The following is a 23,480-nucleotide window of genomic DNA, read 5'->3' as shown; positions in this document are numbered from 1 at the left end:
ACTATAAAGAGAGGAGGAGTGAACCCCTGAGTTAGCCTTCACCTAAGGAGTCAGAGAAACCAAGTGGTTTGAGCTCCGTGTGTTAGGTCCTGGTTAAAACTCTAGCCAGCCAGGTTGGGAGAAAGACTGTGGGGAGAAAAACTTCTTTGAACAAAATACTTTAGTTTGAATTTTAGTCTTAGAAATATGTGTGGTTTGTTTTTTTTTTACTTTTGTTCATTTGTAACCATGTCTATCCTTATCCCTTAAACCTATGTTCTTTTTGTTAGTAAACTTCTTGTAGTTTTACCATTAGTCAGCTCAGTGCTTTGATTGAAATAGTGTTTGTTAACCGCAGTTAAGATAATAAGCTGCTGTGTACTTGTCTCATTAAAGGAACAGTGAACTTGGTAAGATTATGTGGGTGATACAGTAAGAGGAGCTGAGCGTGCAGAGAAAGATGTCACTGAGGGACTCAGGAATTAGGGTTCATTAATTGTTACCCGCTAGGCATGGTTTGGACTGGCAGAGTCCAGGAGAGTTTGCTGAGAAGGCAGACAAGATGTCATGTCGGGGAGCTGTCATACAGCTTAGCAGCAGCTTTCAGAGTAACAGCCGTGTTAGTCTGTATTCGCAAAAAGAAAAGGAGTACTTGTGGCACCTTAGAGACTAACCAACTACCAGTTCATCAACTACAGCTCTCACGAAAGCTCATGCTCAAATAAATTGGTTAGTCTCTAAGGTGCCACAAGTACTCCTTTTCTCTTAGCAGCAGCATAACTCTCACTTGCTGAGGAGTAACGCAGTGGCTCACAATAGGGGGAACCACAGCAAATTGTCACAGCATGTCATTCAAATGAGCCCACCTGACCAAGCAATTCATGTTAGCCTGTATGATTGTCTTGTTTCCGTCATTATTTTCTACTTCCCAGATGTTTGTGTCATCTACAGATTTTAATGGTAATGATTATATCTTCTTCCAGATTACTGATAAAGTTATTGAATAGCAATGGGGCAAGAACAAATCCATAAACTAGAAGCACTCCCATTTATGATTTATTGTGATCTATCAACTAACCAGTTTTTAATTTATTTAATATGGGCTACACTGCTTTTACACTAGAATATAGGAACGTAGGAATTGCCATACTGGATTAGAGCTGAGGTCCATCTAGTTCAGAATCCTGACAGTGACGTAACCAGATGTTTCAGAGGAAAGAAGCCTAGAGTGGCCAGATGTGGGATAATTTGTTCCCTGAACACTAATTGTAAGGGACTGGCTTGAATCCTGAAGCACAAAGTTTAGTATCCTTTCCACAATTCGTGGTGTTAATAACTCTGAATATTCTTGATAGCGATATAATTATCCAATCCCTCTTTTACGCTTAAATTACTGGTCTCAATTAGGGCTGTCAAGCGATTAAAAAAATTAATTGTAATTAATTGTGCAATTAAAAAAAAGAATTGCAGTTAATTGCACGATTAACTGCACTGTTAAAGAATAATAAATACCATTTATTTAAATATTTTTGGATGTTTTCTACATTTTCAAATATATTGATTTCAATTACCACACAGAATGCAAGTGTACAGTGCTCACTTTATGTTATTATTTTTGGTTACAAATATTTGCATAGTAAAAAACAAAAGAAATAGTATTTTTCAATTCACCTAATACAAATAATATAGTGCAATCGCTTTATCATGAAAGTTGAACTTACAAATGTAGAATTAGGTACAAAAAATAACTGCACTCAAAAATAAAACAATATAAAACTTTAGAGCCTACAAGTCCACTCAGTCCTACTTCTTGTTCAGCCAATTGCTCAAACAAGTTTGTTTACATTTGCAGGAGATAATACTGCCCACTTCTTGTTTACAATGTCACCTGAAAGTGAGAACAGGTGTTTGCATGGCACTACTGTAGCTGATGTTGCAAGATATTTGTGTGCCAGATGTGCTAAAGATTCATATGTCCCTTCATGCTTTAACTACCCTTCCAGAGTACGTGTCCATGCTGATGACAGGTTCTGGTCGATAATGATCCAAAACAGTGCGGACTGAGACATATTCATTTTCATCATCTGAGTCAGATGCCATCAGCAGAAGGTTGATTTTCTTTTTTGGTAGTTAGGGTTTTGTAGTTTCTGTATCAGAGTGTTGCTCTTTTAAGACTTCTGAAAGCATGCTCTACACCTCGTCCCGCTCAGATTTTGGAAGGCACTTCAGATTCTTAAACCTTGGGTCGAGTACTGTAGATATCTTTAGAAATCTTCTTAAAACAAACAACAAGTGCTGGGTCATCATTTCAGATTGCTATAACATGAAATATATGGCAGAATGTGGGTAAAACAGAGCAGAAGGCATACAATTCTCCCCCAAGGAGATCAGTCACAAATTTAATGAACACTTTTTATTTTTTTTAAAAGAGCATCATCAGCATGGAATAATGTCCTCTGCAATGGTGGCCAAAGCATGAAGGGGCATGTGAATATTTAGCATATCTGGCACGTAAATACCTTGCAATGCTGGCTACAAAAGTGCCATGCAAACACCTGTTGTCACTTTCAGGTGACATTGTGAATAAGAAGCGGGCAGCATTATCTCCTGCAAATGTAAACAAACCTGTTTGTCTTAGCAATTGACTGAACAAGAAGTAGGATTGAGTGGACTTGCAGGCTCTAAACAACTGCATTGTTTTGAGTGCAGTTATTTTTTGGTACATAATTCTACATTTGTAAGTTCAACTTTCATGATAAAGAGATTGCACTACAGTACTTGTATGAGGTGAACTGAAAACAATTTCTTTAACATTTTTACAGTGCAAATATTTGTAATAAAAAAAGTGAAGTGAGTACTGTACACTTTGTATTCTGTGTTGTAATTGAAATCAATATATTTGAAAATGTAGAAACATCCAAAAATACTTAATAAATTTCAGTTGGTAATCTATTGTTTAACAGTGCGATTGTGATTGATTTTTTTTAATAGTGATTAATTATTTTGAGTTAATCTTGTGTTAACTGTGATTAATCAACAGCCCTAGTCTCAATGATTCCTGTGGCAATGAGTTCCACTTTTTCACACATTTGAGAATGTGATTAAAATGTTGATTTTTTTTTAAATCAGTTTTGAATTTCCCACCTTTAATTTCATTGAATGTCCCCTTGTTCTTATTTTATGAGACAGGAAGAACAAATGTACCTGAACTACCTTCTCTGTGCCACTCATCCTATATACTGTTATCCTAACCCCTTTTATTCATCTCCTTTCTTAGATAAACTGTTGTCATCTTTTCAATTTCTCTTCATCAGAGTTTTCCATGCCCTTGATCATTCTCATTCCACTTCCTTGAACTCACTCTTCTCCCACCCCGCCCCACTGAATAATCTTTTTGACATGGGGTAACCAGTACTGTCCACAATATTCATTGATTTATATTAAGACATGCAACATTTTTTGTATTATTCCCCAACCTATTCCTTACACACCTTAAACGAATTGTTTGCTTTTTTGACAGCAGCTGCACATTGAGCAGAGGTCTTCATTGAATGGTCTACAGTGATGCCCAGGTCCCTTTCTTCAGATGACTTAACTTACAACCCTGTATGGTCTAAGAGTAATTTATATTTTTCCTCCAGTGTGCATTATTACTTTACATTTATGGACACTGAATTTCATTTGCCATCACGTTGCCTCTTCACCTGGTTTGTTTAGGATGTCTCTGATGTTGCTCATAGTCAGAACCAGAGAAGACTAATCTAGGTAACCTACTCATCTGCAAATCTTCCTACCTTATTGTTTAACCCCCTTTTCAAGATAATTAATAAATATATTAAACTTGGAACCATGTGACTTCCCCTTAACCTTTTGCCATGATGAAAATTGACCATTTAATCTACTTTGCTTTCTGACTCAGTCTTTTAGCTTGTTGACAATGACACACCTTGCCTCTCACCCCAGGACTATTTTAGCTACTTTACTAGCCTCTTCTGTAGGACCCTGTCAAAGGCCCTTTGGAAGTCCAAATAAATTGAGTCAGTCCTCCTTTATTCACTATGTTGACACAGTCAAAGAATTCTATGAATGGGACACTATTTTTCCTTGCAGAAACTGCTGAGGAGATCCATTCTGATCTTCCATGTGGTGTTCTGCTTTGAATTATTATTTCAACCAATTTGCCAGAACAGATGTAAAGTTTGCCGGTTTATAATTCCCTGGATCACTCTAGAGCCTTTTTAAATATAGGTACAGCATTTGATACCCCTCCAATCTTCCTGAACAGTGTTTACTAGATTGCCTATTCTTGTTAGCAGCTCAGCGACTTCATATCTAAATTCCTTCAGAACCCTTGGATGTACCATTTAGGGTTGGTGACTTACTGCTTTTTAAATGATCACCCTGCTCCAGTGCCTCCTAACACTTCAATCTCTGACAGCACCCATCTTTATTACCAGAAAACAGCAGATCTGGGGAAGAAATCTTCCACCATTCTAGATGGTGGAGACTTGATGCAAATCATATAACTCCTCAGCTGCGTCCCCCTCTCTCAGTTGTTCCCTTTAAACCTTAGTGATCCAGCAGACTCACACATTCTTTTTCAAGTGTCTGTTTCTGAAGAAACTTGAATTTCTTGGCTTGCTTGCTTATTTATTTAACACCTTTATTTGCTCTTTGAAATCTATTTGGGACCTTCTAATTTTCCTCTTACTGCACGTTGCAACATGCTCCCATTTTAATTGGCTTCGCCACAGTCAAATTTCCAAATACCAAAGGTTTGAATAGATTCTCAAAACTTTCCATTTAGCCATATGGGTTCACGCCTTGCCTTCCTGGTTGAGTGGTAGGGAGCTGTGTTCTCACTGAGATGTTTGTTTGGTTGTTTCTTTTTTTTCCCCCTGTCTTGCCGCCTCTAAGGATTTTACTTCAGTAACTTTTAATTTTAGAGCCTGTTTGACTAATTAAAAACCCAATATAAAAATTAAACCACAAATTCAATTAGGGATGGTGAAATGACAATAAACACTTCAATGGTTTCTCATTTGCTTTTCCTCATTGGGTATTTGTACTGATATTCATTAAACTCCCTCTTATCCTACGTGAAGTATTTGAACTGAAGAGTGGATGGAAGGAGACTTTCCTACTTTTGGTAGCTATCATTTTCTAACTATTGATAATTATCTCTGCAAGGTTTGGCATTCATCCCTCATTCCCATAGGCACTGCTGAAGAGTCATTTCTTTTATTCCTGAAATGCACCCAACTGTGTCATAAACCCTAGATACAGTTATGATCATCAATGGGGCTCAAAACTGGACCTTTGACACCAAGACCCCAATTCAGCAAGGTACTTGAGCACGTCTAACTTTGAGCATGTAAACTGCACCTGAGCTACCTTGTTGTTTAAAATTAGTCATGTACTTCAGTACTCTGCTGAACTGGGGCCCAAATGCACAAACCTATACCACGTGAGCCAACAACTAACTCCATTATTAGTTGTGTCAAGGATTATCTTCGCCAGGGCCAGTCATATGTCCTAAGCCAATGTATTACATACTTCCCAGAATAAACCCAGAACTAGCTTGTCTAATGAGAGCCATGCTGTCTGTGGTTCATTCAATTTCAAAGCATTTTCATGTAGAGGTGTAGGTTTCTTAGATACAAACACTTGATGCCAAAACCAACATTTGTAAAAACAATCCATAAGGCAAAAAATCCAATATAATTAAAAATCAGATCAATCTAGTACCACAAATACTATAATCCTTTAATCATAATTTTTTCGCCTTCCTCGGCAGCGTGGGGCACGAGTCATTTGCTGGGGGCTTCTCTGCACCTTTAAGTCTTTAAACCACGATTTGAGGATTTCAATAGCTCAGACATAAGTTAGGGGTTTGCTACAGGAGTTAGTGGGTGAGATTCCGTGGCCTGCGTTATGCAGGAGGTCAGACTAGATGATCATAATGGTCCCTTCTGACCTTTAAGTCTAGGATTCTATAATTGTTTGGTTTCTGCATAGACTCACTACAAGATAATAATAGTGTTGTTTGCGTGGTTACCTGTGCATTTCCATACTTTAACATCCAGGTAAAGTGTTTTACCTTTAAATTACTGAGATATACTCAACTTTAATGACACCTTAAACCAGGGGTAATCAATTATCTTTTGTCAAGGTCCAAATTTCTTGTTCAAGGGATAATCAAGGTCCAGACACCAGAGAAAATAATAAGTAAATAAAAAGACTTCACAGTCTGTTCAAAAGCATCTGACTGTCTGGATTTGCCCTTTGGTCCACCAATTGACTTCCCCCTCCTTAAGTTGGTTTTTGTGTGAGGTTTGGTATGGGTTTAAAATGCTCAGTAAAAATACAGTTGTTTATGTAGCATTTCACAGTGTCAAAGATCTATACAAACATTGGCTCTGATCCTGCACATACTTGGTCACACTGAGTTCCGTGGGATTTCTCGTGTGTGTGAAATTAAGTCTGTGTTTGGAAGACTGAGGCTACTAAGCAGGACTTCAGAGGCCACAACAAGCTCATGGAAAAGAGAGGGAGGGAGAAGTTGTATCCCCATTTTATTGATGGGGAAGCACAGAAACAAAAAGGCGAAATAACCTGGTCTTGACACAGAGTGAGTCAGTGGAATGACTCAGAATAGCAGAAATGATGCTGCAGCTAAGAGAGCTAAAGCAATCCTTGATATAAGCAGGGCCCGCATGGGAGTATCAAGTAGAAGCAAGGAGGTGGCATTCTCTCTGTATCCAGCTTTAGTGAGACCATTCCTAGAATCCTGGGTCCAGTGCTAGCGTCAACACTTCAAAAAAAATGTTGAAAAATTGGTAAGAGTTGTGAAAAAAACAAGATTTGCAGTCTGACAAACAGGCCTTACAGTAAGAGATTTAAGAAGTTCAATTGATTTCAGTTTATCCAGGAGAAGGCTAAGAAGTGACTTGATCATGGCCTATAATTACTTACATGGGGAAGAGATTTTGAGTAGTAGATAACTTTTTTTTTTTCCTTCTAGCAGAAAGGGGCATAACAGGCTCCAATGATTGGATGCTGAAGCAAGACAATTTTAAACAAGAAATAAGGTACGCATTTTTAACAGTGAAGGTAATGAGCCACTCTGACAACTGAACTAGAGAGATGGAGGATTCTTTCTCTAAGTCAAGACTGACTATCTTTCTACAAAATACGCAATAGTTCAAAAAGTTATGGGCTTGATACAGAAATTACCAAGTGAAGTCTTTTTTCTTGTTATGCAGCTCAGTCTAGACCAGTAGTCTCCAACCTTTTTATGCCCAAGATCACTTTTTGAATTTTAAGGACAACCCAGGATCTATCCCACCCCTTCCCCGAGGCCCTACCCCACTCACTCCAATCCCCGCCCCCCGGTCATTTGCTCTCTCCCACCCTTCCTTTCTTTCACCGGGCTGGGGAAGGAGGTTGGGGTTTGGGAGGGGGTAGGGGCTCTGGGCTGAGCCTGGGGCAGGGGTGGAAGAGAGGGTGAGGGATACAAGCTCTGGGCGGGTGTTTGGGTGCAGGAGGGGGTGTGAGGTGCTGGCTCTGGGAAGGGGCTCAGGGCTGGGGCAGGAATTTGGGGTGCAGGAGGGGGCTCCGGGCTGGGGCAGAGTGTTGGAGTGCAGGGTATTTGGTTTTGGGAGGGGGCTCAGGGCTGGGGTTTGAGGTGCAGGAGGGGATATGGGGTGCTGGCTCCAGGAGGGGTCTCAGGGTTGGAGTGTGGCCTCCCACCAGGTGGCATTTAGCCTCGCTGCACCACCTATTGAGGTAAGGCAGGCTCCTTGCCTGCCATGGCCCCACACCGCTCCCGGAAGGGGCCAACGTGCCCCTGCGCATTGCTCCTCTCTGCAGGCACCGCACCTAAAGCTTCCATTAGCCACAGTTCCCCACCCAATGGGAGCTGCTGGGGCGTGCTGGCCGCTTCTGAGAGCGGCATGGGGCCACAGCAGGCAGGGAGTCTGCCTTAGTGATAGGCAGCCCCGCTGCAACCGGAGATCGTGATCGACTGGGAGAGTCCCCAGGATTGACCAGTCAATCGTGATCAATGGGTTGGTGTCCACTGGTCTAGACGATCAGAATGGTTCATGGATTTAAAAAAATTTATGAAGACATGGTTTTTAGCTGGTCTTAAACAATCAATATCCCCCAAAGATCCCAGTTACAATGTTTACGATCGTTCCTGCTTCCTATCCTTGTAATTCACTCTGAGCTTAAAAGGAAAAAGAATAGGCAATTTTAATTACTTTAAAAATAAGTTACTTACTGTGGTTCATTATAAGCCCCTTGGAAACTTGAAACTGAAATCTGTTTCCTCCCAGAGCGTATGCACGTTAGTTTGCTACTGTTTTAGGGTTGCCCATAGCTGGAGAGATTCTGATGGTATTCATTTTATTTTTTGGTGTTTTAGATTAAATAGTATTGAATTTTTTACCTAATGAAAACATATAAATATTTCTATGGCCATAGCAAAATATTAGACACAAGCAAAACCAACAATCCAATGCAGTATTTTGGAAAAGTTTTAAAAGGACACATTTGTCCTACTCTGTTTCTTATGCTGGTTTGCAATGTTTAACTCCTTCCATCCAAGTATTTCAAAGTATATAAACATTAACAATTAAGCCTCATAACAGCCCTATGAGTTGTGTAATTAACAACCTCTGTGTTAGTTTCCTCATCTTAAAGATGAGGATAAGGCCTAAATTTTCAAGTGTCCACTAGTTACAAGTGCCTCAATTTTTGGGTGCTTAACTTTGTATGCCTCTAGCCCAGGATTCTCAAACTTCATTGCACAGTAACCCCCTTCTGACAAAAAAATTACTACAGGACCCCAGGAGGGTGGACTGAAGCCTGAGCCCATCCAAGCCCTGCAATCCTGGGGGCTTCAGCCCCAGGCAGGGGGCTGTAACATGAGCCCTGCCACCCAGGGCTGAAGCCTTCGGGCTTGGGCTTTGGCCCCAGCAAGTCTAAGCCAGCCCTAGTGGACCCCAATAAAACAGGGCCGTGACCCACTTTGGAGTCCCGACCCACAGTTTGAGAACCGCTGCTCTAGCCTCACTTTCAGAAGAACTGCACCACCTGCAGATCTCACTTCTATATTTTCAGGTGCTGAGCACCTCTGAAAAAATGCCCCCAAAATGGAGGTACCTGTAGTCAGACGACATTTGAAAATCTGGCCCTAAGTATCTTGTCAAGGTCTTAGAGGAAATGTTAGGCAAGAGCCAAGATCAGAACCTGCTGACTCTCAATTCAGTGCTTTAACTACAAGATAATCCTTCCTCAAATTACACTATTAATTGCCAAACGCACTGTTGAAAAGCAGGTTCCCACTGATGCATCCTAGGAAAAAGTGTTATGCAGACTCTGCTAGAGGCCTGTAATCCTGAAATGTATTTTAAAGTCAAGTTAAGTGAGGTTCTTTACTCCCTCCTTTAATGAGATTCAAAATTTTTGATAAGTAAAAATGAATAGTTATGAAATTAATTGCCTTTGAAGGAAAAAAATCAATTTCATAGGTGTACAATTTTTCTTGGTTTCTATAACCCTATTTTTAGAATATCTGGTCTTTCATTTTGTTCAGCAAGCAAGTCAACCACAACTGTTTCTTGTTGTATTTGAACAAAATGCAAAATGACTGCTTGCAAAGTAGTCATACTTTATTAACTCCTTCCTTTGTTCTTACAGATCTATTACACAATACAATTTCCAAAAGGTTTGAATAAACCTGTGTGCAAAGAGCCAGCATAATACAAATCCTCAAACTATAGCTTAACTTCAGTGATATTTTGTCCTTAGCAATGCATCACAATATAACCAGATAGCAAGATCTATGCCCTTCCAAAGAGAAGAGGTCATCTATTGAGGCACCCTATTAACAGGAGTTAAAAATTGCACAAAGCTGATAACACCTGCTGACTTCATTGTGCAGATGCAGCTTGTTAAACTACCAGAATACGGAAGAAAGGCATAAGCCTTGCGGCAGACAGTGAGATCCTGTAGGACACCCTAGCTTTGGAAGAAAACACCTTCTGCAGTTGTTTGAATTATCCACTTCACAGGATTTGGCTTTATTGGTAAGTATGACCTTGCACAGCATGTGCAGATGTTAGCCCCATCCACAAAAACACTTCAATGCATTCTTCCCTTTACGCGTGTGCTTAAGTGTTTTGCTAGACAGGGACATTTATTTGGAGCAAAACAGGAACATCACCTGCTCGTGGTCTCTAGATGTTTGACTGCCAGAGGGGGGCAGACAGACAGACAAATCCACACACTGCTCAGGTGTACAAATATCCATATTTGGGGTATGTACATGCTAAAATTCCTCCAACTTGCACATTTTTGAAGATATGGCCCACAGTGCAACCCAAAGTACTGTACAGCGGTAGTCACAAAATTATTAAAAATATACTGAAGAAATTATTCCATAGATTTTTAAAGCCTGAAGAGACCATTATGATTGCCTAGTCTGACTTCCTGCATAACCTAGGCATGGGGTTCTCAACCTTTTTCTTTCCAAGGCCCTCCTCTGGAGGCAGGTACTCAGGGCTCTGGGCCAGGGGGAGGGACCCTTGGGCATAGGCATAGTTTTATTTCTATTGGGGGGGGGAGGAAAGCTGGCATGGTTCAAGCCAGGGGTCCAGGAAGGGAGCACCACCTTCACGCCCTAACTCACTCAGGCCATCCCACCTGTCTGGGCTGTGGTGGACGCACCAAAAAATATAACTTGGGGGGGACTCAGTTCAAAAAGTTTGAAAACCACTCAAGGTAAAGGGATGGGATAGCTAAGGGCTGTCTGCAGGCAGGGGAGTAGCTCAGGGTGCAGGGAGTGGGTAGTTAGGGGCTATGTACAGGCGGCGGGGGGCTCCTAGCCTCAGCTAGGGGTAGGGGGCTGGGGCTCCCGGCTTCAGTCCCCTGCTGCATTTATTTTAATGTTAGTAACTATTCGTTACAATAGCACTTAAAGTGCCCGTGCCACAGCTGAGCTCCCATGGTGTTCATAAAGACTTGGGCACTAAGGAGTTTACAATCTAAATACACTTTAAATAACTTTAGATAAGCGATTACCAGCAGGAGAGTGGGGTGGGAGGAGGTATTTTTTCATGCTTTGTGTGTATATAATAAGGTCTTCTACACTTTCCACAGTATGCATCCGACGAAGTGAGCTGTAGCTCACGAAAGCTTATGCTCAAATAAATTGGTTAGTCTCTAAGGTGCCACAAGTACCCCTTTTCTTTTTATGATTACCCGTGTCCTCCATACTCCGATTTTCTTAATCATTGCCCCCCCAAACCCATTCCCTTGGATGGCACAGAGATAGAAGCCCCAGTCATTAAATAAAAAAAGTAAATCCTCAAACTAGTGAAAAGTTACAGAAAAAACAGCCATCAAAATATTCTCCTGTGTTGGGTGAGATATCCCAACTTTCGCAGCCACTGGGGAAATGCCATATGACGTTTCTACTAAAGTCTAGACAGCTTTTGTAATTGGTATTAACTTTCCTTGCTGTGCTCCTTTGTTATTCAGGATTTGCCTTAAGGAGCGAAGGTGGAAAACACCTTTCTCCCAACAGCGACCTTTAAAGAAAAGTAAAAGCTTAAAATAAGTGTACTTTTAATGACTGTGTGTAGTAGAAAGTATGGATGTGGTGGGTTCATATGACTTCAGGTTTGTCCTACTGTGTGATCTCTTCTCTATTTCTCTCTTTTCTCTATTGTATTTTAAATTAATTTTAATAGTTAGACTTGACACCATCTAACAGTGCAGGTAGCTGGCGTACTTGCTGCTGCTGCTACTTCTACAAATCTGCATTTTGGTGCTGCTCTTCCTGCAGCTTTACCTGCACCTGGCTTTATTTTGTTCCCCATGCCTTGAACTTCTCCAGGATTCTAGACAGCTGCTCTTGCAATTTTGTAGCACAGAGGCTGCTTGGTGCTTCTGCCGTTACACATTTTTGACACCTGGCCCCTGGGTTGTTGCTAATGCAGGCTTCTAGAGGGTCTGTATTTTTTGTACCTGCAGGATTCCTAAACCAAGAGCTCAGCTGCCCCCAGCATGTCCAACACCAAGGATCTCATTGCTAATACTCCTACAGATTTCCTGAATTCAAACATTCATTCCTACCAGACTTGTAATGTGCCTCATCTACTTGGTACAGGTTTTTCTGTCCTTGAAGGCATCATACACCTAGACTGCGGGAACGTCTGCCTCCTCAGTTTTCCTGTATGCAGGATACTCTTTGTTACTTTCCTACCACTGCAGCCTTCCTGGAGATGTGGTGCTCAGAGCTGTGCCTATTCCAACAGGTTTTGTGCACCCCTAATGCTGGGTGGGGTGCTGCTGCTTTTGCTGGTCTACACCATTCAGTTCTTCTGTTCCTGCAACTTCCTCCACATCCAACACCCTCTTATCTGCTCCAGCAGATATCTGACAAGGGATACTAAGTGCTGCCACTCCTGCAGATTTTCAGTACCTCTTGCCGTTGGTGTTGCTGTTCCTGCAGTCAGTACTTCGCATGTATATTTCCTCTACTTGGAGCCCTGAATACTGCTACCCACACAGCTCCCTTGCACCCAGGACGCATACTGATGCTCTTCCTGCAGTTCCTTATCTCATTGTTACTCCTATTGCTTTTCTTCACTTAGTGCTTGTGCACCTGTTTACTGCTACTTCTCCAGGTTTCCCAACACACTCACTACACTGTAGGTTTCCCAACACATTTAACACTGCCACTGCTGTAAATTTCCCTGTACACATGGCAATAGGCACTACTGACCTGGGAGTAGCTCCTGCAGGTTTCCAAAGGGCTAGGCCACACCATTCCTGAAAGCTCCTTGCACATCCTAGCTCTCAGTGCTTTGGGATATGCCACATCATAGAGCACATGATGCTGTGGCCCCTCACCACATATTTCCACACCTTGGGGCATCTAGTACTGCAAAATCCCCTTCATCTCCCTGGAGCCTGGGATGCCCTGCCCCAATCCCTGACCCTATGCAGTCTTGAAGGGCCCCTCTTGCCCCTCCATACAAGGCCCAATTCACAAAACCCCACACCCACCCTATGCCCCAGTGTGACCAGCTCCCCACACACCCCTCTGCTCCCTATCCCGCAGTGTGACCAGTTCTCCAGACACCCCCCCAGACTCTAGTATGACCAACTCCCCACCCCTCCGCTCTGCTCCCTATCCCGCAATGTGACCAGTTCTCCAGCCACCCCCCCAGCCCCTAGTATGACCAGCTCCCTACACACCCCTCTGCTCCCTATCCCGCAATGTGACCAGTTCTCCAGCCACCCCCCCCCAGCCCCTAGTATGACCAGCTCCCTACACCTCTCACTCTGCTCCCTATCCCGCAATGTGACCAGTTCTCCAGCCCCCCCAGCCCCTAGTATGACCAGCTCCCCACCCCCCCGCTCCGCTCCCTATCCCGCAATGTGACCAGTTCTCCAGACACCCCCCCAGCCCCTAGTATGACCAGCTCCCCACACCCCCCACTCTGCTCCCTATCCCGCAATGTGACCAGTTCTCCAGCCCCCCCAGCCCCTAGTATGACCAGCTCCCCACCCCCGCACCCCGCAATGTGACCAGTTCTCCAGCCACCCCCCCAGCCCCTAGTATGACCAGCTCCCTACACACCCCTCTGCTCCCTACCCCGCAATGTGACCAGTTCTCCAGCCACCCCCCCAGCCCCTAGTATGACCAGCTCCCCACCCCCGCACCCCGCAATGTGACCAGTTCTCCAGCCACCCCCCCAGCCCCTAGTATGACCAGCTCCCCACCCCTCCGCTCTGCTCCCTACCCCGCAATGTGACCAGTTCTCCAGCCACCCCCCCAGCCCCTAGTATGACCAGCTCCCCACCCCCGCACCCCGCAATGTGACCAGTTCTCCAGCCACCCCCCCAGCCCCTAGTATGACCAGCTCCCCACCCCTCCGCTCTGCTCCCTACCCCGCAATGTGACCAGTTCTCCAGCCACCCCCCCAGCCCCTAGTATGACCAGCTCCCTACACCTCTCACTCTGCTCCCTATCCCGCAATGTGACCAGTTCTCCAGCCCCCCCAGCCCCTAGTATGACCAGCTCCCCACCCACCCCCGCTCTGCTCCCTACCCCGCAATGTGACCAGTTCTCCAGCCCCCCCCCAGCCCCTAGTATGACCAGCTCCCCACCCCCCCCACTCTGCTCCCTACCCCGCAATGTGACCGGTTCTCCAGCCCCCCCCCAGCCCCTAGTATGACCAGCTCCCCACAACCCCCGCTCTGCTCCCTACCCCGCAATGTGACCGGTTCTCCAGCCCCCCCAGCCCCTAGTATGACCAGCTCCCCACACCCCCCGCTCCGCTCCCTACCCCGCAATGTGACCGGTTCTCCAGCCCCCAGAGTGACCGGTTCTCCAGGTACCTTCCGCCCTCAGCCCCCAGCGTGACCGGCTCCTCAGCCCCCACGCCCCTACCCGCGGGACTGCCCCAGGCGGCCGGTTCCTCAGGCCCCAGCTCCCTCCATTCCGCCGGCTGCCCGGACTCCGGCCCCGCCGAGTGCCGAGGTTCCCGCGCGCTGCCGCCACTCGCCCCAGCAGGCCGCCGAGGCTTCGTCGGCGGGTACCCCGGGCGGTTCCCAGGGCTCCGGCGCCTGGGCGGCCGCGGGTCCTCCCGGCGGTTTCCCAGCCTGCACCGCGGCGCGGCGGCGCTCTGGCCGGCCTGTCGCTGTCACCGCCAGGAGGAGGCCGACGCTGCTGCGCTCCTCGAGCCGCCGAGCAGGAAGGACCCTTCGCCGCCGCCGAACTTTCCCTCAGGACCCATCATGCCCGGGGCCGCGGCCCGGGGACTCTGAGCGCCGCGCCCGCCTTCCCCTCGCAGCGCCGCGGCCGGTAAGCCCCGGAGCGCGGGGGAGCTGGGTCGGCCCGGCCGCTCACGCACAGGGAGGAGGGAGGGAGAGAAGCTGGGCCTCGCCGCTCCCTGTGCGCGGCGCTGCGGGCCAAGCGGCCCGGAGCCTCTGCGGAACCGCGAGCGGGGCGGAGGAGGCCGGAGCCCCCGCGGGGCTGGCGAGGCCAGAGCCTGAGGAGGCGGGGGGGGGGCGAGGAAGCTTCCACCCCCCCTTTGTTGCTGTGGAGGGTGAATGTGAGGGGAGCTTCCTTCCGCTCCCCCCCTTGATGCGGGCTGCGCTCGGGGCTTTCCCTGCCGGAGTCTGAGTTCGGGGCAGGAGGCGGAGTGAGAGCTGCTGCTCCGCCGCGAGCGGGGCTCGCACTTGGGGGACTGACAGACAAAGACGGAGGCGTGAGATTCGGGGATAGGGAGGCAGACAGACCTGGAGACACCCCCACCCCCCACTTTCTATTGTTCTCGGGAAGGGGAGCTGCTGATTTGGGGATTTAATCCTCAGAAATGCCCCCTCCCCTTCCCTATAGGCAGCTTTGCGAGTGGTCTCTCTAGTGTCAGGAGCTGCTAACAAGTGCCTGCTTCGAAGTCCTCAGACAAGAGAGAGAAAAAAGGGGTGGGGGAGTTGTGACGGGTATTTAATTGAGATTTAAACTCGCCCCCCCATACCCTTGTCAAACCTTAGTCTGCATTAGCACAATAGTGAGTCTTTTTCTTTAATGGTGCATAGACATGGGCTAGACATCAATGTTGCAAATATAATGCATCTTTAGCTAATATAATGCATGTTTAGCTAACCTTTCCCATTTTCATAAACCTTTTTGAATTCTGTGGTTGACAGGTGCTGTATAATGATGTAAAGTATTATTGTACATAGAATCCAGTGAGCAAACTTTTAACTTTGTTTCTCAACCCCACCTGGAATATGGCTATGGATCATAAAATAGATGTATGTGATTCTGAAAAGCTAGAAGTTTAGGATGAGACAGAGAGATGGTGGTTTCACCTGAACACGTTGAAAAAAAGATTATTGGAAAGGCAAACTGCATAAAATGAAAACTTTATTAAAATGAAGGGAATCTTTATTGTTTTGTTTTTAATATGCTAGATTAAGGACGAGCCAAAGTACAAACTTTAACATTACTTTTCAGTCACCAGGAATATGTACCTGGAACTTAAGCTCTCTGAACACAGTGGATCATCCATGTTCAGATCTACTCCTTTGCTTGTGGGGAACACTGTCCCTACACTTTCCCTCCCTAGGTTTGGAGATCCTTGCCTGAGGAGGTTAAAGAGGTTGAGGAATGGTATCATCCTATCCCACTTCCTGAAGGGAGTCATGTTATACAAGAGGTCAGACTAGAAGATATAATGGTCCCTTCTAGCCTTAAAATGCTTGAATTTACAAAAAAAAAAAGTTTGTGCCCCTACAGGCTGCATTAACTTTTCTGTATTCTCTATCCTGTGGTACTCGTGCATGCTTCCAGGGACAGCTGTCATTGAGGGAAGCCTGGACAGTGCCGGGGGGCCCACAGCCTATCAGACATAGTCTTTCTGTGTATCTAGTGGAATTTGACTGCTCTGGTTTGGAATCCTGTTGGTTTCACAGCAGGGACAAATGCTGATCTCCCAGGAATGGTTAGAGGAAAACTCTGCAAAATCAGCTTTACTAAGTCAGTCCTCCCTATCATAAAAATCCCTATCATGGGTTTTTATCACAAAGGATTGCAGAATATTTATGTATTAAAACAAACAAGAAACAGGGACTGTTTAATTATAATAATTGTATTTTTAACTGATTTTCTAAAAGTGTTTTCTTCATAGTTGTGTCTTAGCATAGGTAGAAATTCTAAAAAAAAAAAGTTATTTTGCCAATATAATTTAAAAACAAAATAAAGAGACTAGCCTCCTGTATTTGGCTATACAGTGTAACATTTACATTTTCTGCCCTCACCCCCTCAGGCAAATGCCTGGGATAACTAGTGTATAGGTAATATATATTTCTGGCATAGTTCTTGATTGCTTTATTGTCTTGTATTTAATTTTTACCCTATTCTATATTTAAGTCCAGATCCTGCAAACATTTATAAATAAATTAATTTTAATGGAAAGTCTCTAATATAACAGATAATGATGTTGTCAATTTATAAGTATCTAAATATTAGCACTTTATTCTGGGGGAAAATGGCATTCTAAATCTATTGAAGTTGAAAACTGTTGCTTCTAATTTGTGAACTTCTGTGACAACAACATTAGTGGTGTTTTAAGACACCATTATGGACATGCTTTATCCCAGTGAAATATTATGAACTCAAATATAAAAGAACTGAGCTTATATTCCTGACAGCTCATGGACAGGACTGTGCACCGCAAATTTGGTGATGTAAATTTGGAAATGGTGGAACTAAAGTTTTCAGTTGTGAGTTCAGTCAGTTTAGACTAAGTTTCAGAACCCTAAAGGGAGAGTTTGGGGGATGAAAATGTGATCAGTCACCATATTTTAGTGTTTTGGGAAAATCCTGGACAGGACTGACATTTTGTCTTCTACTGGAGATTAAGTATGTGTGTGGTGGCAAGGATCTTTGTCGTTTTAGTCCCCTGTGAAGAAGAATATTAAGTGTGCTATTGTTCCATTGTAAATATCTCCAGTGGAAACATTTATATACTTAGGGCACTCAGAAAAGGTAGGGTGAATCGGGTTAAAATGCTTTAACTTAGAGGTATGTCTACACTTCAAGTGCTACAGTAGCACAACTGCAGTGCTGCAGCTATGCTGCTGTAATGTAGACACTTACGATAGTGAGGGAAGTGGTTTTTCCATCTCTATAGTAAATGCCCCCCATTCTGAGGCTTTAGCTACATTCATGGAAGAATTCTTCCATTGACCTAGCTGTATTTACAGTCAGGAGTCTGTATGACCTAACTAGGTCATACAGGGTGTGATATTTTTCACAGCCCTTAGTTATGTAGCTAGGTCAACCTAAGTTTTAGGTGTAGACCAGGACTTATGTACATGAACATCACACCTGTAGTTGATTCACCTTAACTTTCCTGGGGGTTTGTCTATATGGTGTGGCAGTGCTCACCAAAAGGGTGTAAATTGTAGAGTGCTCTAATGTGTTGCATGCCAACTGTCCTGTGTAGACCCTGCTGACACATTGTAAAAAGTTCCTAGTGTGTGTTAATGCAGTGCTGTTTCAAATGAGACTGTCAGTGCATGCTAGGTACCTTTTAGAGCGTGTCAGCAAGGTGTACGAGGCAGTTAGAATGTAATACATTAAAGCATTCTACAGTTTGCACCCTTGTAATGCGCACTGCTGCAGTGTGTCAAGCAGTTTGAGTTTCCCTTTGTAGAAAAGCACTTAGGCTTTGCATGCTTGGAGTAGCTTGCAGGAATGGGCTCCTAATTCCAGTTTGTTAGAAATACTGTCAGATAGATTAGGCTTAATTTAGTTTTGGTTTTAAAAAATGAAACCTTCCCCCTTAATATTAAGAGAAATGTTTTTTGTGAAATTAAAAAGACATAAATAAATTACAAGTTTTCTCTTTGGGTTTAAACATTATCCTGCAATATTTGCTGGTTAGCATTGTTCACGAGAATCTGAAAGTGAAACTGATTTGTCTATTTGTATTGTTCAAACTGAGTGAAGGGCTAAAATTAAATCAGCAAATTAAATTATTTCAGTTGAAATCATCTAAATTGTTACGTTTTTCATTTGACTAGGCTTTTTAATGAAAGCTGCCTTCTCAAATCGCCACATAGTGATTGGAGAATAGACTAAGGCCCTTAGCATGCAGCCTGACCTGTGTAGGTGGATGCTTATGCTCAAATGAAGTCCCACTGAAGCTACTGAATCTCCGCATGGGTACACTGAAATACAGATAAAGACCCTTGAACAAATAGCGACTTCTCACATACAAATTGCTTGATGTCCCTAAAGAGCAAAAATTTAACTGTTGACAGGACATGGACTGTCAGCAAGGCACAAACCGTTGGTTCCAGCTATTACTTCTGGAGTGGGCACTCTTATTAGAGAGTTTTTCACAAAATTTATCTTCAGTTACACAGATTCCGTCAGTCACTTTATTTTAGTACTTTTCAGTGAAGTTAAAAACACAATCCCATCTGTTTAGCTCATTAGTACTATACATTCTAAACATTAAATTATTTTTAAGGTTTTTTAATCTTCATATCTATATAGCAGTGTTCTTTTATATATTATCAACAATGCTTTAAGCTACAAATGCAATAATTAACATACAGATTGAACATATCTTATTTATAGTACACATTAATATCAAATAACATATACAAAGACTATTACAATAGGATTTGTGATTAAAAATGTTTTCTTGAACAGATTGCATAATGAGATTTTTTTTCATCTGTAGTTAGCAGTTCAAATAATATATCAGAAAAACTTAAAATTATTTTCTCATATTGCTTGGTATGTGTGTTGATTTTTTTTTTTTTAATATTTTTTTAAATGTGCAGAAAGAAGATTTACCTTCCTTTGGAAATGCAGTGAGAAGTATATCATGCAGAGTGATAGATCTACATACACATATATTCCTAATGAAATTTTTAATGTGTTGAAACGATTCTAGTAACCCAGTCTACACAATGTCTGGAATTATCCATTAAAAAAAAATCAGATAGTACTTTTGCTCCAAAATTCCTATTTTTTCCAGCATTTATGGTTATGACAGTGTGAGATTTTTCTTATGTTCAGGAATACAGTATAATTAAGTAGCATTTTTTTACTAGTGATGAAATATATTTAGGTTTAAATATGCCTTCAGGTTTGGAAAAATAATGTGGGAAATAGTTGTTTAACTGTATATGCTGTATGTATTGGTCTGATTTTGGAGCTAGTGTTCTGTACTGCTTTTATTGACAGTTTAGTATTACAGTATCTGCGTCTTGTCACAATTTGTACAGAAAACTTTTAAGACAGTGCTATCTGATTCTTCTTTTATGGCTAGGATGACATTTTTATAAATGCAGAATTAAATAGTCTGATGATAAAATGAAATCTGTGTGGGCAGAAGATCCAACCTGCAAGTAGCAGAAGGATATAATTTGTGAGCAGCCTATCAAGTATAAACTGTCTATATCTCTAGCACTGAAAAATCAAGAAGCATGTAAAATGACTGTAAAACAAAATAATTCCTTGCAATAGCAAGTTATTTTAATAATGCATAAAGTTGTTGTGGTGACTGTATGGATAAACTCTTTAAAGTGGGAGGCTATATCTTAATTTTACAACAAAGGACTCCAAATGAAAGCTGCATATACATAGGGTAAAAATATACCCATTCTTAAAAATTGCAAAGATTATCTTTGCTCTTGTAATATTCCACAATGGCTGAATTAACTTTTTACTACCGATGTTTCCCAAAATAGAATATAAAAAAGTCTGTCAAATGGAACAGTTTACAGCAAAAGTAACATCGTGACTGGATAATGTTACATTACTGAAGGAGGTGGAGTGAAGAAGATTGTTAGCTGGCAGATGTGATATAGTTGTACATTCACTAAATATTTAAGAAAGGGAAGACAAACATTTTTACACTATCTGAATTGCTTCTAAATGGCTGTTTTTCAGAAATGTCAAATACATTTATATTTTTGCAAGCAATGAAGTTGCGGGCGAGAGAGTTCTGGTGTGCTCCAAACAAGTATAACTTGTACCTAGCTATCCTCAATTCCCTTGCTGTCTCTGATCTGTTTCTGCCACCAGACATCATAAGTGGGTTACACGTTGGGTGTTCATTTGCCAGTGTACTGTATGATTGTCTGGTCCGACTCTGACCCATCAGTGTTCTGCTTTTGCCAATGTCCCTAGACTGCCTCCTCCTCCTTTTCTTTATCCCAAACTCATGGAGATAACTGGCCTAGGGTTTTGTTCATTGAGTACTGCAAATATTCAAAAGTCATAGGGAAAGAGGTGTTGTTACTAAGCTGCTTGGAGAAAGATTGAGATCTGTAGGTTATGTGGGACAGGCTAGAGCAGCCTTTGTGTGCCATTGTGCAGTCTTATGCAAGTTTCACAATGACAGGATGTTAAAATGTATGGATTTTGCTTACAACATACTCATCCTAGGAAAAACTAATATGGAGTGTCATTGAGGCCAAGAATTTAACAAGTTTCAAAGAGGGACTGAATGTTTATATGAGTAACAAGCTACCCAGATTTCTGATACTCTTTTCGTAAGAGAGAGAGAGAACCTCATAGAATCATATGTTTCAGGATTTAAGACAATGTCTAACCATTAGGTATTAGAATGAAACCTTTACAGGGCACATTATGCACAACTATCTACTGCATCTTTCTGAGAAGTGCCTGGTGCTGGCCACTGTTGGGTCTAGGATATTGGACTAGATGGAGTATTGGTCTGATCCTGCATGGCAGTTCCTTTGGAACAATATGTGCTTGTGGCTGCTGTTAAGAAGGATTGGTTTCATAGATCCTACCAGGGACACTAGTGGACTCAAATAGATTTCAGAGTTCTCCAAGAGAAAGTATCCTACAGCCAGTGGCCCTGTCTGTTGGTGGCCTACTATGATATTCTGATTGTCATCTGCTCTTGATCGTTGTTATGATGGTTCTTAACACAGGTCACCTTGCTATCTTGAGAGCCTGTGACAAGTGAGATGGATGGCAAAAGTCAAGCTCTTAGGTTGCATCATTTTTAGCATTGAGCATTTCTAAAGTCATGTGGTAGGTATAGTGAATGTGAAAAAAAGCAATTTTCTTGTCTACCATTATGTCCATAATATTCCCTGTAAAAGAATTGTTCAAGGTGGTTGGCAGTTTGGTATAGCCTAGCTGACTCATTTTGCAAAGAGAATCTAATGTTTTTTCTTGTTGTGAAGCGATTATTTATTTCATGGACATGATCTATTAGATTCAGAAGTGATGATTAGTCCCCATTGTAATCAAATGCAGCAAAATCTCTGAATGAATTTGGGCCATTACCACTTGCTTGTATTCTAGAAGTGTGTGAGGAGTTTTGGCCTTCAACATGCATGTGATCTCATTCCACTTTGGTAGAATCCACTGTGTGTGTATTGAATCAACTCTTGTTTGAGACTGTTAATATCTTAACAATAGAAGGGTAGGTTGTCACCTTCCATCTAGGAGAAGATGGTGCTTAGGCCTTGCATAAGAAGCCAAGCCTGCCAGTTTTAGTCCTGTGTGAATCTTCACTGGGGCAGCAGATAGGTTGCAGGGGTGCGTGTGTGGTAGGGATGCTGTTGGTATGTAGAGGCCATGAAGAAGCTAGGTAATTGTTTTGTGGACCTTATGAAAACCTCATGGTTTCTCCTTCTTCCATGCAAACTTCATAATCTCCTGTAACGCCTTTAAAATGGGCTGTCTAAATGACCTTTAATTTTTTTTTTTTAAATTATGTTAATGCTACAGACCACCTATACCAAATTTGAAGTTGAAAGAACTTTTATGGTTGTTTTGGGGGTAAAGTAAGGCTTATGATGGAAAACAAGTCTGAACCTTACTTACGGTGCAGATGCCACCAACCCATAATCAGTATTGTGGTCAAAAGGTCTTATTTTTAGAATTAAAACTTGGTGTAACAGAGTCCCCTGTGGTTCCCACAGATGGTAGGAGAACCTGACCGCACACAGTTATTTTCATTGGGTGGTTCCAGCAGAGGCCCTGGTTCCTTACTACTTGCAAGGAGGAGTGGAAGGGCTGTCCTTTGTGAGCCTTCTTAAATCTCTCCAGATGGGGGATAGAAAAGTCACAAACCTCAACACATATGAGAGTACCCCCATTCCCAGGACCCCTCAAAAAGTGAGGTGGGGAAAAGTCCACAGTGCTGCCAACAATGCAGCACCTGCATAGTGAGTTTTGAGAAATCTCCCTGGCTGGGCTTCTGAGTCAGGCTTAGTCTGTCTGGCTTACCATGGGAGTTCGCTGCACTCTCAGTAAGGTCAGGGTGAAGGTCTCCTGGTTGGGAGTTCCCTCTGTGACTTTAGGAGTCACTCCTGCAGTCTGCTGCTTAGGGCAATTCCCTCCTCATCCCCATAATAGCTGGCTGCCGTTTCCTCCCTTTTAAATGCCTCCTCCCTGTCATAAAAGATTGACAGGTCCTTGGGGGGGTGGGAGGGGGCTAGCCCGGGCTGCCCCCAGGGCCTGTCTGGGACCTTCCTCATCTGTGTGGTGTCTATGTACACCCCATCAGACTTGGTATTTATATGCAAGTTGATGATTGCTCCAAAGAACTAAATAAATTAAAATGTATTTCTAGCTCAAATCAGTTGACTGACATGAATCTTCAGTGCATTTTATGCAATGTGGTATCATTCAAGGTCTACACTAATTAAACAATTAAACAGTGTTTGCATTCATCATGGGAGAAGCATGCAGGGGGCAGCACTAGGAACTCAAGTCATCTTATGCAGTGGGAATGATGCATTATGGTGCCTGGAAGATCTTTTATATTCAGTCTGGCTGACAGCCAGCATTGAAAATTGGAACCTCTGGCCTTCTGATCAGTTGAGTTTCGAAACAGCATCACCAAACAGCTCAGGGAAGATTGTATTTAGCAGTTTTACAACTTGAAGAGTTTGAGTTTAACCTA

At 43.0% G+C, this 23,480-nt stretch overlaps 1 protein-coding gene and 1 long non-coding RNA gene across 4 annotated transcripts in view; one reads left to right on the top strand and one right to left on the bottom strand.

Annotated features, from left to right (window-relative positions):
* LOC140895464 (uncharacterized) overlaps positions 1-14,652 on the bottom strand; it is a 35,259-nt gene extending 20,607 nt beyond the window's left edge. Inside the window, exon 1 of the long non-coding RNA XR_012154200.1 lies at positions 14,450-14,652. This is a non-coding gene — a long non-coding RNA (uncharacterized LOC140895464). The remainder of the gene's footprint in view (positions 1-14,449) is intronic.
* The window catches only part of ZNF148 (zinc finger protein 148), a 47,359-nt gene continuing 38,524 nt past the window's right edge, over positions 14,646-23,480 (top strand). For all 3 annotated transcript variants that reach the window (XM_073305171.2, XM_073305169.2, XM_073305170.2), the window contains exon 1: positions 14,646-14,863. The gene's annotated coding sequence lies outside the window, so the exon portion shown is untranslated. The remainder of the gene's footprint in view (positions 14,864-23,480) is intronic.

The sequence above is a fragment of the Lepidochelys kempii genome, chromosome 11, assembly GCF_965140285.1.
Source record: "Lepidochelys kempii isolate rLepKem1 chromosome 11, rLepKem1.hap1, whole genome shotgun sequence".
In the NCBI taxonomy this organism is placed as follows: domain Eukaryota; kingdom Metazoa; phylum Chordata; order Testudines; family Cheloniidae; genus Lepidochelys; species Lepidochelys kempii.
The sequence above is the reverse complement of the archived record's forward strand: the minus strand, read 5'-3'. Positions and strand labels throughout refer to the sequence as shown.